Source organism: Pleurodeles waltl, chromosome 11 (assembly GCF_031143425.1).
Source record: "Pleurodeles waltl isolate 20211129_DDA chromosome 11, aPleWal1.hap1.20221129, whole genome shotgun sequence".
NCBI lineage: Eukaryota > Metazoa > Chordata > Amphibia > Caudata > Salamandridae > Pleurodeles > Pleurodeles waltl.
This window is the reverse complement of record NC_090450.1, coordinates 1,012,321,084-1,012,338,611: the sequence shown is the minus strand read 5'-3', so window position 1 is coordinate 1,012,338,611 and position 17,528 is coordinate 1,012,321,084.

Below are 17,528 nucleotides of genomic sequence, written 5' to 3'. Positions count from 1 at the left end.
GTGGTTACATGGCAGTAGAGTATCTGACTATGAAAGCCTGTACAATCCTATTCTGAGAGAGCATATTCTGAATAACTGTGTGTCTGACTTGTTACACCAATATCTAGTGGACTCAGATCTGACCTCTCCCCAAGAATTGGGAAAGAAGGCAGACAAATGGGTCAGAACAAGAGTGAACAGAAAAGTTCATACAGGGGGTGACAAGGATGGCAAGAAGAAGGATGGTAAGTCTTCTGACAAGGGTGGGGACAAAAGTAAAACTAAGTCTTCATCAGGCCCACAAAAATCCTCTGGTGGGGTTGATGGGTCCAAATCCTCTTCCAATAATCAAACTAAAAAGCCTTGGTGTTATTTGTGTAAAGTCAAAGGCCATTGGGCAACTGATGCCAGTTGTCCAAAGAAAAACACCAAACCTCCCACTACCACAACCCCTGCTGCAAATTCTAGTGTCTCTAGTAATGGCAGTGGTGGTGGGAGCAAACCTACAAATAGCCAATCCAAGGGAGTAGCTGGGCTCACTATTGGTAATGTAGTTGGGGTTGGTCTTGTTAGGGAGACCACAGAGGCTGTGTTAGTCTCTGAAGGTGCCATTGATTTGGCCACCTTGGTTGCTTGTCCCCTTAATATGGATAAGTACAAGCAACTTCCCCTAATAAAGGTGTTGAGGTTCAGGCCTACAGGGACACAGGTGCCAGTGTTACCATGGTGATAGAGAAACTGGTCCACCCTGAACAACACCTACTTGGTCAGCAGTACCAAGTGACAGACGCTCATAACAACACTCCTAGCCACCCCATGGCTGTTGTGAATCTCAACTGGGGGGGGGGGAGGGGTGTTACTGGTCCAAAGAAAGTTGTGGTTGCCTCAGATTTACCTGTAGACTGTCTTCTAGGGAACGATTTAGAGACATCAGCTTGGGCAGAAGTGGAGTTGGAGGCTCATGCAGCAATGCTGGGCATTCCTGGGCATATTTTTGCTTTGACAAGGGCTCAGGCCAAAAAGCAAAAAGGACAGGGTAACTTGGATCCTGGAACAATGGACCAAGTGCTCCCTAAAGCTAGGGGTAGCAAGGGTACATCCCTACCCACTATCCCTCCCTCTACAGATGATTCTCCTTCTGAGGAAGAAGAATTTTCTCCCTGTGCAGAACCTTCACCAGATGAGCTGGCAGCAGACACTGCTGAGCTTTTGGGTGGAGGGGGGCCTGCCAGGGAAGAGCTGAGTGTGGCACAGCAAACCTGTCCCACATTAGAGGGTCTCAGACAGCAAGCTGTCAAACAGCAAAATGGGGATGTCAGTGACTCACATAGAGTTTACTGGGAGGACAACCTCTTGAACACCGAGGCAAGGGACCCAAAACCTGGAGCAGCCAGGAGATTGGTCATTCCCCTGCAGTACAGAGAGTTCCTCCTAACTCTTGCACATGACATTCCTTTGGCTGGGCATTTCGGCCAGATCAAAACATGGGAAAGGCTTGTCCCCCTGTTTCATTGGCCTAGGATGGCAGAGGACACAAAAGATTTTTGCAAGTCTTGTGTGACCTGCCAAGCCAGAGGCAAGACTGGTGGCACCCCAAAGGCTCCCCTTATTCCACTACCTGTGGTTGGGGTTCCCTTTGAAAAGGTAGGGGTTGACATAGTTGGCCCCCTTGACCCCCCTACTGCTCCAGGCAATAGGTTTATCTTGGTGGTTGTGGACCATGCCACAAGATATCCTGAAGCAATTCCTCTAAGGACCACTACAGCTCCTGCAGTGGCAAATGCCCTCCTGGGAATCTTTTCCAGGGTGGGTTTCCCTAAAGAGATTGTATCAGACAGGGGTAGCAACTTCATGTCTGCATACTTGAAAGCAATGTGGAAGGAGTGTGGTGTTACCTACAAGTTCACCACTCCTTATCATCCACAGACTAATGGACTGGTAGAGAGGTTTAATAAAACTCTCAAAGGTATGATAATGGGACTCCCTGAAAAACACAGGAGGAGATGGGATGTCCTGTTACCTTGCCTCCTTTTTGCTTACAGGGAGGTACCCCAGAAAGGAGTGGGCTTCAGCCCCTTTGAACTCCTCTTTGGACACCATGTAAGAGGTCCACTCACTCTTGTGAAGGAGGGTTGGGAACAACCTTTAAAAGCTCCCAAACAGGACATAGTGGACTATGTACTTGGCCTAAGATCCACAATGGCCGATTACATGAAAAAGGCCAGTAAAAACCTTCAGGCCAGCCAGGAGCTCCAGAAGCAATGGCATGACCAGAAGGCTGTTCTGATTCAGTACCAACCAGGACAGAAGGTGTGGGTATTGGAGCCTGTGGCCCCAAGAGCACTCCAGGACAAATAGAGTGGACCCCATCTCATTGTTGAAAAGAAGGGTGAGGTTACCTATCTGGTAGACCTGGGCACTGCCAGGAGTCCCCTTAGGGTGATTCATGTCAACCGCCTAAAACCCTACTATGACAGGGCTGATCTCACCCTGCTCATGGCAACAGATGAGGGACAGGAAGAAGAGAGTGACCCTCGCCCTGATCTCTTTTCCACCACTGAATCTGATGCTTTAGTGGAGGGAGTAGTTTTGGCAGACTGTCTTACTGCAGAACAGAAAGACAACTGCATAAATCTCCTGGGACCTCTTTTCAATTGTGCCAGGTACCACATCCTGGTGTGAACACACAATTTATACTGGAGACAGCGTGCCTGTCAAAAGTAAGATTTATAGGTAGCCTGACCATGTCAGAGACTGCATAAAACAAGAGGTGCAGAAAATGCTTGATCTAGGAGTGGTTGAACCTTCTGAAAGCCCATGGGCGAGTCCTGTGGTGCTTGTACCAAAGCCTCACTCAAAAGATGGAAAACGGGAGATGAGGTTTGTGTAGACTACGGAGGTCTCAATCAGGTAACAAAAACTGATGCTCACCCTATACCCAGGTTAGATGAGCTCATAGATACACTGGCATCTGCCAAGTATCTTAGCACCTTTGATTTGACTGCAGGGTATTGGCAGATCAAATTGGCTGAGGATGCTAAACCCAAAACTGCATTTTCAACTATGGGAGGGCACTACCAATTTACAGTGATGCACTTTGGTTTGAAAAATGCACCTGCCACTTTTCAGAGGTTGGTGAACACAGTCCTGCAAGGGTTGGAGGCTTTTAGTGCAGCATATCTAGATGATATAGCTGTATTTAGCTCCACCTGGGATGAGCACCTGGTCCACCTTTGGAAAGTTTTGGAGGCCCTGCAAAAGGCAGGCCTCGCTATCAAGGCCTCAAAATGCCAGATAGGGCAGGGTAAGGTGGTTTATCTGGGACACCTGGTAGGTGGAGAACAGATTGCACCACTTCAGGGGAAAATTCAGACAATCATGGATTGGGTTCCCCCTACAACTCAGACCCAGGTGAGAGCCTTCCTAGGCCTCACTGGGTATTACAGGAGATTCATTAAAACTATGACTCCATAGCAGCCCCTCTTAATGATCTCACAAGTAAAACAATGCCTAAAAAGGTATTATGGACAGCTAGCTGTCAGAATGCTTTTGAGGAGCTCAAACAGGCCATGTGCTCTGCACCTGTCCTAAAAAGCCCATGTTACTCCAAGAAATTCATTGTTCAAACTGATTCATCTGAATTAGGGGTAGGGGCAGTCTTATCACAACTGAATTCTGAGGGCCAGGATCAACCAGTTGCTTTTATCAGCAGAAGGTTGACCCCTAGAGAAAAGCGTTGGTCTGCCATTGAGAGTGAGGCCTTTGCTGTGGTCTGGGCACTGAAAAAGATGAGGCCATACCTGTTTGGCACCCACTTCATTGTTCAGACTGACCACAAACCTCTACTTTGGCTAAAACAAATTAAAGGTGAAAATCCTAAATTGTTGAGGTGGTCCATATCTCTACAGGGAATGGACTATACAGTGGAACATAGACCTGGGAGTACCCACTCCAGTGCAGATGGACTCTCCAGATATTTCCACTTAGACAATGAAGACTCATCAGGTCATGGCTAGTCTTATTGTCCTTCCTTTGGGGGTGGGGGGTTGTGTAGGAAAGTACCATCTTGCCTGGCATGTTACCCCCATATTTCACTGTATATATGTTGTTTTAGTCTATGTGTCACTGGGCCCCAGTGTTCATAAGTATGTGCCATGTATGTGTTCCCTGTGTGATGACTAACTGTCTCACTGAGGCTCTGCTAACCAGAACCTCAGTGGTTATGCTCTCTCTGCTTTCCAAATTTGTCACTAACAGGCTAGTGACTAAATTTACCAATTCACATTGGCATACTGGTACACCCATATAACTTCCTAGTATATGGTACTGAGGTACCCAGGGTATTGGGGTTCCAGGAGCTCCCTATGGGCTGCAGCATTTCTTTTGCCACCCATAGGGAGCTCTGACAATTCTTACACAGGCCTGCCAGTGCAGCCTGAGTGAAATAACGTCCACGTTATTTCACAGCCATTTACCACTGCACTTAAGTAACTTATAAGTCACCTATATGTCTAACCTTCACCTGGTGAAGGTTGGGTGCAAAGTTACTTAGTGTGTGGGCACTCTGTCACTAGCCAAGGTGCCCCCACATCGTTCAGGGCAAATTCCCCGGACTTTGTGAGTGAGGGGACACCATTACACGTGTGCACTGTACATAGGTCACTACCTATGTATAGCGTCACAATGGTGACTCCGAACATGGCCATGTAACATGTCTAAGATCATGGAATTGTCACCCCAATGCCATTCTGGCATTGGGGGGACAATTCCATGATCCCCCGGGTCTCTAGCACAGTACCCGGGTACTGCCAAACTGCCTTTACGGGGTGTCCACTGCAGCTGCTGCTGCTGCCAACCCCTCAGAAAGGTTTCTGCCCTCCTGGGGTCCAGGCAGCCCTGGCCCAGGAAGGTAGAACAAAGGATTTCCTCTGAGAGAGGGTGTTACACCCTCTCCCTTTGGAAATAGGTGTTAAGGCTGGGGAGGAGTAGCCTCCCCCAGCCTCTGGAAATGCTTTGATGGGCACAGATGGTGCCCATCTCTGCATAAGCCAGTCTACACCGGTTCAGGGATCCCCCAGCCCTGCTCTGGCGCAAAACTGGACAAAGGAAAGGGGAGTGACCACTCCCCTGACCTGCACCTCCCAGGGGAGGTGCCAGAGCTCCTCCAGTGTGTCCCAGACCTCTGCCATTTTGGATTTAGAGGTGCTGGGGGCACACTGGACTGCTCTGAGTGGCCAGTGCCAGCAGGTGACGTCAGAGACTCCTTCTGATAGGCTCTTACCTGTCTTGGTAGCCAATCCTCCTTTGTTGGTAGCCAAACCTCCTTTTCTGGCTATTTAGGGTCTCTGCTTTGGGGAATTCTTTAGATAACAAATGCAAGAGCTCACCAGAGTTCCTCTGCATCTCCCTCTTCACCTTCTACCAAAGGATCGACCGCTGACTGCTCAGGACGCCTGCAAAACTGCTACAAAGTAGCAAGACGACTACTAGCAACATTGTAGCGCCTCATCCTGCCGGCTTTCTCGACTGTTTCCAGGTGGTGCTTGCTCTGGGGGTAGCCTGCCTTCACCCTGCACCAGAAGCTCCGAAGAAATCTCCTGTGGTTCGACGGAATCTTCCCCCTGCTAACGCAGGCACCAAAATACTGCATCACTGGTCCTCTGGGTCCCCTCTCATCCTGACAAGCGTGGTCCCTGGAACTCAGCAACTCTGTCCAAGTGACTCCCACCGTCCAGTGATTCTTCAGTCCAAGTTTGGTGGAGGTAAGTCCTTGTTTCCCCATGCTAGACTGCATTGCTGGGTACCGCGTGATTTGCAGCTGCTCCGGCTCCTGTACACTCTTCCAGGATTTCCTTTGTGCACAGCCAAGCCTGGGTCCCCGGCACTCCTTCCTGCAGTGCACAACCTTCTGAGTTGTCCTCCGGCATCGTGGGACTCTCTTTTGTGACTGTGCATGGACTCCGGTTCACTTTCCTTCCAAATGCCTGTTCAGGTACTTTTGCGGGTGCTGCCTGCTTCTGTGAGGGCTCCCTTAGTTGCTGGGCACCCCCTCTGTCCCCTCCTCCAAGTGGCGACATCCTGGTCCCTCCTGGGCCACAGCAGCACCCGAAAACCTCTACCGTGACCCTTGCAGCTAGCAAGGCTTGTTTGCGGTCTTTCTGCATGGGAATACCTCTGCAAGCTTCATCGCGACGTGGGGCATCCATCCTCCAAAGGAGAAGTTCCCAGTCCTCTTCTTTCTTGCAGAACTCCAAGCTTCTTCTAACCGGTGGCAGCTTCCTTGCACCCTCAGCTGGCATTTCCTGGGCTCCTGCCCACTCTCGACACTGTCGCGACTATTGGACTTGGTCCCCTTGTCTTACAGGTACTCAGGTCCGGAAATCCACTGTTGTCGCATTGCTGTTGTTTGTTCTTCCTGCAGAATCCCCCTATCACAACTTCTGTGCTCTCTGGGGGTAGTAGGTGCACTTTACACCTACCTTTCAGGGTCTTGGGGTGGGCTATTTTTCTAACCCTCACTGTTTTCTTGCAGTCCCAGCGACCCTCTACAAGCTCACATAGGTTTGGGGTCCATTCGTGGTTCGCATTCCACTTTTGGAGTATATGGTTTGTGTTGCCCCTATACCTATGTGCTCCTATTGCAATCTACTGTAATTCTACACTGTTTGCATTACTTTTCTTGCTATTACTTACCTAATTTTGGTTTGTGTACATATATCTTGTGTATATATCTCATCCTCATACTGAGGGTACTCACTGAGATACTTTTGGCATATTGTCATAAAAATAAAGTACCTCTGTGTATTGTGTTTTCTTATGATATTGTGCATATGACACCAGTGGTATAGTAGGAGCTTTACATGTCTCCTAGTTCAGCCTAAGGTACTTTGCCATAGCTACCTTCTATCAGTCTAAGCTGCTAGAAACACCTCTTCTACACTAATAAGGGGTAACTGGACCTGGCACAAGGTGTAAGTACCTCTGGTACCCACTACAAGCCAGGCCAGCCACCTACAGGTGCTAAGGCGTCAATATCAAGTGACTAAGATAAACAAACTGTAGCTATTCACATTAGGTACTTTCCCTCATCACTCTTCGCTTTCGAGGGAGTTGTTTACATAAATTACCATTCCAAGCATGCTTTGTTATCTATTGTTTGGGAACAGACCTACGTCAGGGGTCCGAGCAGATCTGTATAAATGCACCTCACCTAGACAGATAGTCAGAGGGATTCCGACCAGATGCCATCACTTCTATCGATGCTGCACATCGCCTTGACACTGACCCAGTCTTCGTGTCCCTACGGAGTCTAAGCTAGAGACCTCATTCCAAGGTAACAAGGGTTGGGGGCTCTTCTCATGGACATGGCATTGGCAGATGAGGTTTAACATACCCAGCTCTCTTTTAGGTTAGAGATTAGTAAATCATATTAGGGTATTAGGACATATCTCATACTTTATGTCATTGCAAAATAGTGGGGGTCTTTGTATTAATGATTCCTGTCTTGACCATTCTGTTTCTTGCACTGTTCATTATCCTAATCATTGCAGCCCATGCAACTTATCGCAGATTGCAGTTATGCTAAATAAAATCTATTGAAACTTTACTGCATCTTCTTCAGTGCCTGTGTTTGATTGAGACATGTTGTTCATGTGAGAAAGGGGTAATCTCCGTTTAACCACAACAGTCCCTGAGATGTCGCACTCTTGAGTCCATGCGTAAAGGCTGCCACAAATCACCTTTCACTGTTTGGGTTTTTGGTGAGGTGCTGCTAGTGAGCCGGTAGGGTTGGGACGACAGTTGCAACTTGTTTTAGGACTGGCATAGCCTCCTACAAACAGAAGTACTGTCATCCTTAAACCAGCAGTCTTGCCTAGAGCAAGAGTCAAAGTACGACAGTACAACAAACATCTCAGCCCCACCATCATTAGAAGCTCGGCTTTAATGGAAATCCAGGAGAATCGACCAAAAAAGTGCAGAAGGAAGCAGCCCAGAGGAAGGACTCGACAGTCATCAGTCAGTCCCAAACAGAGAAGCACCCCGGGCCTGTCCTTGCGGTCAGAAATCACCTGTCCAGGGAACAGATTAACACTTTGCTGTTCAGAACTCCTCGAGAAGTTAGCAGAAATATGACAGGAAGCCTCTGCCCGTTTTCAGAAAGGAGCCCAGCACGTACCCTTGGACGAGATCTGGAATCGTCCTGATACACAACAGCTTCTTTCAAAGGTCACAGGCACTGCTCTAAGATGGCCGCCGATCAGGCACCTCTAGTGATGAACCGTGTGCTGTGGTTCACATTTTGTAAAGCCTCCGACAATCAACAACAAACACTGGCAAAGGTAATGGCTTGGCTTTAATGTAATAACGCATGCAAGCTGCATTAGTGCGTCCCTGTGTCACTACCCTAAAGTCGGAGCTATTTGCTGTGCCAAAACTTTTTTCTTTTTAGCGGCTGGACTGCTCACCATTATGAAAACATATGTGTGTGTGTAAGCATGTAAATATTTGTGTAACTTGCACACAACTCCTTATTAAAACATTAAATAACCCTGGTGCAATGAAAAAACGAAAAGGATGTTTTAAAGAATTTGAAATGTGATAATTCAGTATACTTTTCAGATGTAAAATAGTCCCACATGCATTGCAAGAGGTGAAAGGATGGTACTTCCTCCCACCTCCTGGGTGCAGTCAAAGACTAGCCTGTATATATTTTAAATACTCAGTAATAATACGTCACGCAGACAGATGTGATGTCAAACTACACCTAAAAACGGCCACTGATGGGCCAGCCACTATCCTGGAACTATCACGAGGTCCCACATTTTGCTCCTCAGGAAATAAATAAAAAACTAGGGAAGCCTAATCAAGCCTCTAGTTGCCACCCTTAATACCCAGAGTGAATACCCAGCAACCCAGCGAACGCAGGACAGTTGGTACCCGGGGAACTTAGAGTGACCAACCAGCACTACAAACACCTAAAATGGAAAAATCAAACGAGGGCATGTTTGAATCCGTCCAGAGGCACAACGATCAACAAATCTGCAAAACCAAGAGAAAGACCCCGGCCGACCATATTAACAACACCTCTAACAGCAGCAAAGACATTTTTCACAATCATCAAAGATTGCACAACTCCATCAGTAACCTCAGGAAACATCACCCCACCGCAAGAGTTGTGCAACAATCTCTCAAACTTTTTTCTGCATTAAAATCACAGCCATCTACTTCTACAGCAACTTCAACCAACAGCTGGACCTCAATAACTTTACAAAAATAAGTCTCCTGGTATCAGACAAAGATAACCCATTGACCACATGGAACCCCATCACCACAAAGGAAACAACAGCAATCATGAAGAACATCCACTCCGGAACCCCGTAGGACCCCTGGCACCAACCACACCTTCATGAAAGGTTCAGCCCAAACAGCAAAGTGATCACCCCAATCTGCAACACCTTCATCAACAAAGCTACACACCAGAAACCAACCAATCAACGCCCTCTGAAGAATCCCTCAGTTGTTCTCCCTCCTTCCATACCCAGTCATGGCCTTAGAAAAAGCCATTAATAGGCGCCTTCCCATCCACCAGTTCCTCGATGCAACACAATCTGGATTGAGATCAAAAAGCAGTACAGAGACTGCTCTCATCGCAGCTGCAGATTACATCCAGGTGATCCTAGATGGAGGAGAAACCATCCAAGGAGCCACCCTCCAAAGGATCTGCACCTTTATCTCTGGGAGAACCCAAACAGTCAACATGCCACCATAATCCTGAGAAGCACGGCAATTCATTTGAGGAGTTCCACAGGGCCCCTGACTCAGCCTGACTGTCTTCGACATCTACGTGACTCTCCTGGAAAACATAATTTGCACACACAACATACTCACCTACGCAGCTGACATGCAACTGATATTGTCCCTCTTGGACCAAACACCCACCACCAAGATCAACTTCAACGTGGGCATGACCGAAGTGGCAGCCTGGATAAAATCAAACTGCCTCAAGCTGAACAAGGACAAGACCAAATTGATGATTTTTGAAAAGATGCCTCGCTATGGGGCTCTGCTTGGTGCCCTACAAATCTCAGACCCACCCCTAACCCCAGCACACGAGCAATAACCTCAGGATAATTGTCCACACAAGTCAACGCAGTCATCATGCCCTGCTTCCACACCTTGAGGATGCTAAAAAACCTATTCAAGTGGCTTCCCAACAAAACCAGGAAAACCGTCATCCACACCCTCATTACCAGCAAATTGGACTACAAGAACACCCTCTACATGGGAATAACTAACCAACTCATAAAAAGACTGCACTTCGTTAAGAACACACCTGCAAGACTGGTACTCAACTTCCCACACCAATCTCACGTCACATCACACCTGAGAGAGTTCAACTGGCTTTAAATACATTAGCGCCCACAATTCAAGTTCCTCACCCACACATGCAAAGCACTACACAACACAAGCCCAGCCAAACTGAACAGATGTGTGCAGTTCCGCTAATTCTCCAAGCACCTCCACTCAGCTGGACTGACTCTTACTATCAAGCATCCCACACATATTCATAATCAGATCAGGCAGTCGTGCATTATCAGATATTGCTCCGAAAGCGTAGAATGACTTACACACCACATTAAAGCCTCTTCTTCCCTTCTTGAATTCCACAAGAAGCTCAAAACCTGACTCTTTAAGTAAGTCCTCCCGATGTGAGCCTCACACACCTGCCAAAGCACCAGGAAACCCTCAAGGGTGAAATGGACCTGTAGGAAGGTAGCCTCTTTCTAGCCTTGTTACCCCCACTTTTGGCCTGTTTGTGAGTATATACCAGGGTGTTTTTACTGTCTCACTGGGATCCTGCTAGCCAGGGCCCAGTGCTCATAGTGAAAACCCTATGTTGTCAGTGTGTTTGATATGTGTCACTGGGATCCTGCTAGTCAGGACTCCAGTGCTCATATGTTTGTGGCCTATATGTGTTCCCTGTGAGGTGCCTAACTGTCTCACTGAGGCTCTGCTAACCAGAACCTCAGTGTTTATGCTCTCTCTGCTTTCTAAATTTGTCACTGCAGGCTAGTGACTCATTTTACCAATTCTCATTGGCACACTGGTACACCCATATAATTCCCTTGTATATGGTACTTAGGTACCCTGGGTATTGGGGTTCCAGGAGATCCCTATGGGCTGCAGCATTTCTGTTCCCACCCATAGGGAGCTCAGACAATTCTTACACAGGCCTGCCACTGCAGCCTGAGTGAAATAACGTCCACGTTATTTCACAGCCATTTTTCACTGCACATAAGTAACTTATAAGTCACCTATATGCCTAACCCTCACTTGGTGAAAGTTGGGTGCCAAGTTACTTAGAGGGTCATTCTGACCCTGGCGGCCGGTGGCCGCCAGGGCCACCGACCACGGGAGCACCGCCAACAGGCTGGCGGTGCTCCAACGAGCATTCTGACCGCAGCGGTTCAGCCGCGGTCAGAAGCGGAAAGTCAGCGGCCTCCCGCCGACTTTCCGCTGCTCGTGTGAATCCTCCATGGCTGCGGAGCGCGCTCCGCAGCCATGAGGATTCCGACCCCCCCTACCGCCATCCTGTTCATGGCGGGAAAGCCGCCATGAACAGGATGGCGGTAGGGGGGGTCGCGGGGCCCCTGGGGGCCCCTGCCGTGCCCATGCCAATGGCATGGGCACGGCAGGGGCCCCCGTAAGAGGGCCCCGCAAAGTATTTCAGTGTCTGCCTTGCAGACACTGAAATACGCGACGGGTGCCACTGCACCCGTCGCACCTTCCCACTCCGCCGGCTCGATTACGAGCCGGCATCCTCGTGGGAAGGTCGTTTTCCCCTGGGCTGGCGGGCGGTTTTTCAGCAACCGCCCGCCAGCCCAGGGGAAAACGTGTAATACCCGCCGCGGTCTTTTGACCGCGGCGCGGTATTTCGGAGGGGGGAATTCTGGCGGGCGGCCTCCGCCGCCCGCCAACATTGGAATGACCCCCTTAGTGTGTGGGCACCCTGGCACTAGCCAAGGTGCCCTCACATCGTTCAGGGAAATTTCCACAGACTTTGTGAGTGCGGGGACACCATTACACGTGTGCACTATACATAGGTCACTACCTATGTATAGCGTCACAATGGTAACTCCGAACATGGCCATGTAACATGTCTAAAATCGAAGATTGTTCCTTCTCTGTCTATTCTCAAAATCTTCCATTTTCCACATTACATCCATCCATTGTTCGTCTCTCGTAGCGCTCTGCTCTTTAAGAGTATCAACATCCTCCTCAACTGCCACTATCCTTTCTTCCATTGAGCATAGCTTAGCTTCGATTTCTGTACACGATTTCGCAACCTTACGGACCGTCCCCTGCAATCTCTTTGTAGCAATCCTTGCACGCCGACTTTCGATCCTAGTCTCTGTTTGCAGCTCTTTAATTGAGCTATATATTGACTGCAGGATCTCTGCGTCAGTGCCCATCGCAGACGAATTACCAGCAGGAGCACCTACATCTGTTTCCATTTTACCATTAACTGAGTCCTGTTTACTTATGATAGGAGTATCTACTAGTCCAATACCGGAATAGTCCCACTTTAAAGTCCTACCACTCATAGACGTTGAGTTTTTAAACCCCTCCTGAGGACCAGGCCTTGTTTTAACAGGTTTCTGCTGTCAGCGCAGCTGCCGCACTGTAAGTTCGTTGCTTGAGGATTTATTGCCAGCCTCAGATGTCTCGCTATCTTCAGACTCACCAAAGCTGCGATCGATACTGCTGAGATCGGACTCCTCTGTCAAGGAGTAAAATTTATCACTACTATCTTTGCCCCACTACTATCTTTGCCTCTTCGATTTCTGGATATACCGGAAGGGTTAGAGGGAAGTAATATACGGACTTATATGGTCAAACTTCTGCGTGGGGCCTTCCCGGAACTGGGGAATTGGGATTGGGAGAATGAGCTGCAGCGGGTCCATAGGTTTCTGACAACCCGGCGGGAGGAGAGCCAACGGCCAGACTCTAAATACCCTAGAGCCATCTTAGTGTATTTTGGGAACTACCTATTACGACAGGAGATATCTGATAAAGCTCGTCCTAATACCCCACGTACTGTGGATGGGGTTACTTTCTTCACTCGCCCCGATTTCTGTCATGCCACTGTCAAGCGGAGATGGCGGTTTCGACAGCTCATTAAGCCATTTTCAGACAAAGGAGGGGAGGCATATCTGTTGGCCCCTGCTCGACTTAAAACAGTAATGAATGGAAAAGTAAAAGTATTCACCTCAGAAATTAAAGCTAAAGAATATTTGATGGGGGTCAAGCAATAGAGCGTAGAGTCACATGGAAGGTAAGGGTGCTTAGGAGACTGGTGGGTGGGCGGGACCACACATACGCGACACCAATATTCAGGCCACCGGTGGTCTGATTGCTCAACAGGGTGGGGGGCCAGTCCCGGGAAGGGAGGGAAGGAACTTGGGAGGGGGATGGAGGAGACTGGTCCGGGGTGGAGGAAGGGGGGAGGGGGAAAGGAGCAGGGAGGAGGAAAGGGACGGCGGGGGGAGATGGAAAATCAAGGGAATAAAATGGAAAGGAAAGGACCAAGGGAAGTGAGAAAAATGGGGGGGGAGTAGGAACAGTGGAACAAGGAGAGAAGAGAATTCAGGAGAAGATGCAGTTAGATGCGAAGATCTGGGGGGGGGCAGAAAGAGAAAAGAAATGAAACAAAAATATTAAATGGCTAGACTTCGAATTGCCTCAATTAATATATGTGGACTAAATGATCCTCGTAAAAGAAGGAGAGTGGCTGAAGAATGAAAAACCTTTAAGGCAGATATCTATTGCCTACGGGAGACACATGTGGAATATAAAAATTCTGAAATTATTGGTTCACTTGGCATGAAAGTGATCGCTCGGTCAGAACAAGAGGCTAGAACTAAAGGGGTGGCAATACTAGATCGGACTAACAAATTAAATTTTATCAGGCAGAAGGCGGACAGGGGCGGAAGATGGGTAATCGTAGAGTGCAGTTATGGGCATAGTAGCTTCACATTATGTTCTCTATATGGGGTAGTCACGGACGACCCAGTAGTTTTAGCTACCCTTGCTATCGAGCTAACAGGATGGGCCCCTCCCTACATTCTATGTGGCGACTTCAATTTTAATGGTTCTTGGGAGGGACTACAGGATTTATTAGCACCCACGGCTAAGAAGTATCAGGGGCGTAAACCTCGGGTATGCAAGGCAATGGTCGCTATTCAGAAAGAACTAGGATTAGTGGACGCCTGGGTGAAATTATGTAAATCAGACCCTGGATATACTTATTATTCTGCCCCCCATGCAAAATTAGCACGACTCAATTATTTTTTGATCCCTCTTGTACTTCTAAAGTGGGGTAGGATTGAGTCATACCCACGGACTATATCAGATCATAACCCCCTAGTATTCGATTTAGAATTGGATGGGCTAGAACCAAAGGTTAGGAGATGGACATTTGAAAGAGGGCTCCTCAAGGACCCAGAATATTGTGAGCATATGAGAAAATGGATAGTCGAATTCTTGGGGTTTAACCAGGGGTCAACCTCAGTAGAGATAGTCTGGGATACCTTGAAAGCAGGAATTAGAGGTGAAACGTTGAGCTTTAGTATTAAAAGGCAGAAAGATGCCCAAGGCAGAATAAAAGACTCCCAAATGAAGCTGAGGGCAGCAGAAAGACAATTGGTCATAGCGATAGAAACTGGGGCGGGCAAAAAGAGGGCTCAGGAGGAAGTCGCTATAGTTAAAGCAGCAAGTAATGAGGCTATGGCCCAAAGAATAGCTGAGAAATATTTAGCACAGCGCTCACAAGGGTATGAGTATGGAGAAAAAAACGGGCGCTTGCTAGCGATATGGGCAAGTCAGAAAATGGCATCCGGGGTCATTAGAGAGATTAAAGATTGGCAAGGACAGATAGTATCAGAAGTGGATGAAATTAGAAAGGTATTTCATAGATATTATACAGAACTATATAATGATACATCTGTATATCCGGAGGAAGAAATGTTGGAGTTTCTATACCCCATCAAGGCTGATAAGCTATCTGAGGGTGATAATCTATGCATGGGAAAGCAGATAGATATCTCGGAAATCGATACGGCAATGAGTGATCTTGCCACCGGAAAAGCTACGGGTCCTGACTCGATCCCCTTAGAATTTTATAAAACTTTCAAAGTAGTATTACTCCCGGTAATGGTAGAGCTATTTATTCAGGTACAGAATGGAGGGGAAACCCCCCCATCATGGGCTATGGCCAATATAGTAATGTTCTTGAAGAAAGGGAAAACACTGTTAAACCCGGCCTCATACCGGCCGATTACATTATCAATAGCGATGTTAAAATATATTCAAAGATACTGGCCGCTCGATTATCTCTGGTGATTAGGAAGCTAGTTTCCCCTAGGCAGCATGGGTATGTCCCAGGAAGGGATACTACCAATCATATTCAGAGAGTCCTTGCACTCTTTGATGCTACGGAAGTAGCAGAGGAACCTATGGCAGTCGCATTATTAGACACAGAGAAGGCTTTTGACCGGGTGAACTGGAATTACTTGTGGTATGTAATGGAATATTACGGGTTAGGGAAGAAATTTATTGTAGCAGTAAAGGCTCTATATAGATCACCGGCAGTGAAAATACAATTAATGGGAGGACAATCTGAGAGTATCCAAGTCAAGAGAGGTACCAGGCAGGGATGCCCATGTTCTCCCCTCCTGTTTGCTTTGTATATAGACCCCCTGCTCAGACAGTTGGAAGAAAATAGCAAGATTCCACCGATACATAGGCAGGGATGGGATACAAAAGTTCTAGCATACGCAGATGACATAGCTATATTAACGCCCATCCCTGATTTGGCATTGAGAGAGGTTGAAGAGGTGACAATGAAATTCGGAAGATTTTCTGGATACCTGTTGAATAGAGCTAAAACGCAGCTATTGGCCAATAAATATACAAACACCCAGGATACCCGGAGGGTGGATCATGCAGTATATCTAGGTATAAATATCACACCAAAAGTAGAAGAAATTGTTAATTTGAATTTGGATCCCATACTTGTGAAAGCCAGAAAAGATATGTGCAGATGGAATAATCTACATCTGACCATTATGGGGAGGTGTAATATGGTGAAAATGATTTTCCTTCCTAAGCTGCTGTATTTGTTTCGTGCTGTGCCGTTGAGCTTTACTAACCTTAGACTTAAGGAGATAGATAGAGTGGTTATGAGATTTATCTGGGCATATGGTAAGTGTAGAAAAGCAAGCAAATTTATTTCTCTCCCTCGAGAAAGGATGGGGGGGTGGTCCTTACAGAATATAAAATTATACCAAATGGCAGCAGCTTTTCAGTATATGCGCCCATTATGGGGTCCTAAGAAAGAAGGGACTGCGGAAGAGGATTGCCCTAACATATACGAGCTGCAGATAGGAGCAGTAGCCAATGGGTGTCTGGTAACATATCATGAGCCTGGATATTATAAGAAAACTCAATTTATTGGAAGCGGCCTATAAGTGTTGGCGATCATGGTATAAGAAGAAAGGACTTGGTAGATATAATTATTATACCATGATTGAGAAGAATCCATTGCTCCCCGAAATATTTAAGGATAAATGTATGGCAAGTTGGGCCTCTTTAGGTATAGTGAGGTTAGGAATTTTTTTTGATAATTTTGGGGTTAAGGCGTTTGGGGATCTACAGGTGCAGTATGGCTTAGAGAGAAGGGACTTTTTTAAATACTTACAGATACAGGATTTTCTTGCAAGGACAACAGGGGGCGTGCAGGGATTTAGAAGTAATCAATTGTTGAACGACATCCTGGCTAATTCCAATATAGCAATCAGGTCGGTTTATTCATTACTACTGGCGGAACAGCCTGATGATTTAGAGAAGAATAAGGAGAGGTGGAGGGAGAAGCTGGTGGATGGATGTAACAACTTTATGAGGTCATTAGAGCTGGGATACACTATCCTAAAATCTTCTTCCCTGCAAGCGCAACATTATAAGACCATGTTCGACCTATATCATACTCCAGCTCATCTCGCCAAATGGGGGAGTTTGTCAGGAACAAACTGTCCAAGATGTGGGATGCATGGAACAGACATTGTACACATGATGGCTACATGTGGGGAACTAAGGGCTTTGAGGGAGGGTATCCAAGCTGTCTTGAAAGAGGTTTTGGGATATGATTTTGTTCTTACCCCCGAGATTATGGTTTTAGGGATCGCTGGATAAACGGGCGGTCCACATAGAGCATTCATCTTTGTGGATATGGCAGTGTATCGAATAAGTATATCATCCGCATGGTTGAATGTACGACCCCCGTCTTGGCAGCAATGGTTGGCTAGATTGCTGTCTATATTCCATTTGGAAATGGCATTATATGAACGTAAGGGGAAACATGCTAGGAGGAAAGGGAAGGCAATATGGGGGCCATTTCATGACTGGATTCTGGCTCATAATGATTAACGTTTAAAAGTAAAACCAGACTATTGTCCTTTCAACTTAATTTAAATAACTGGATATTCCTCCCC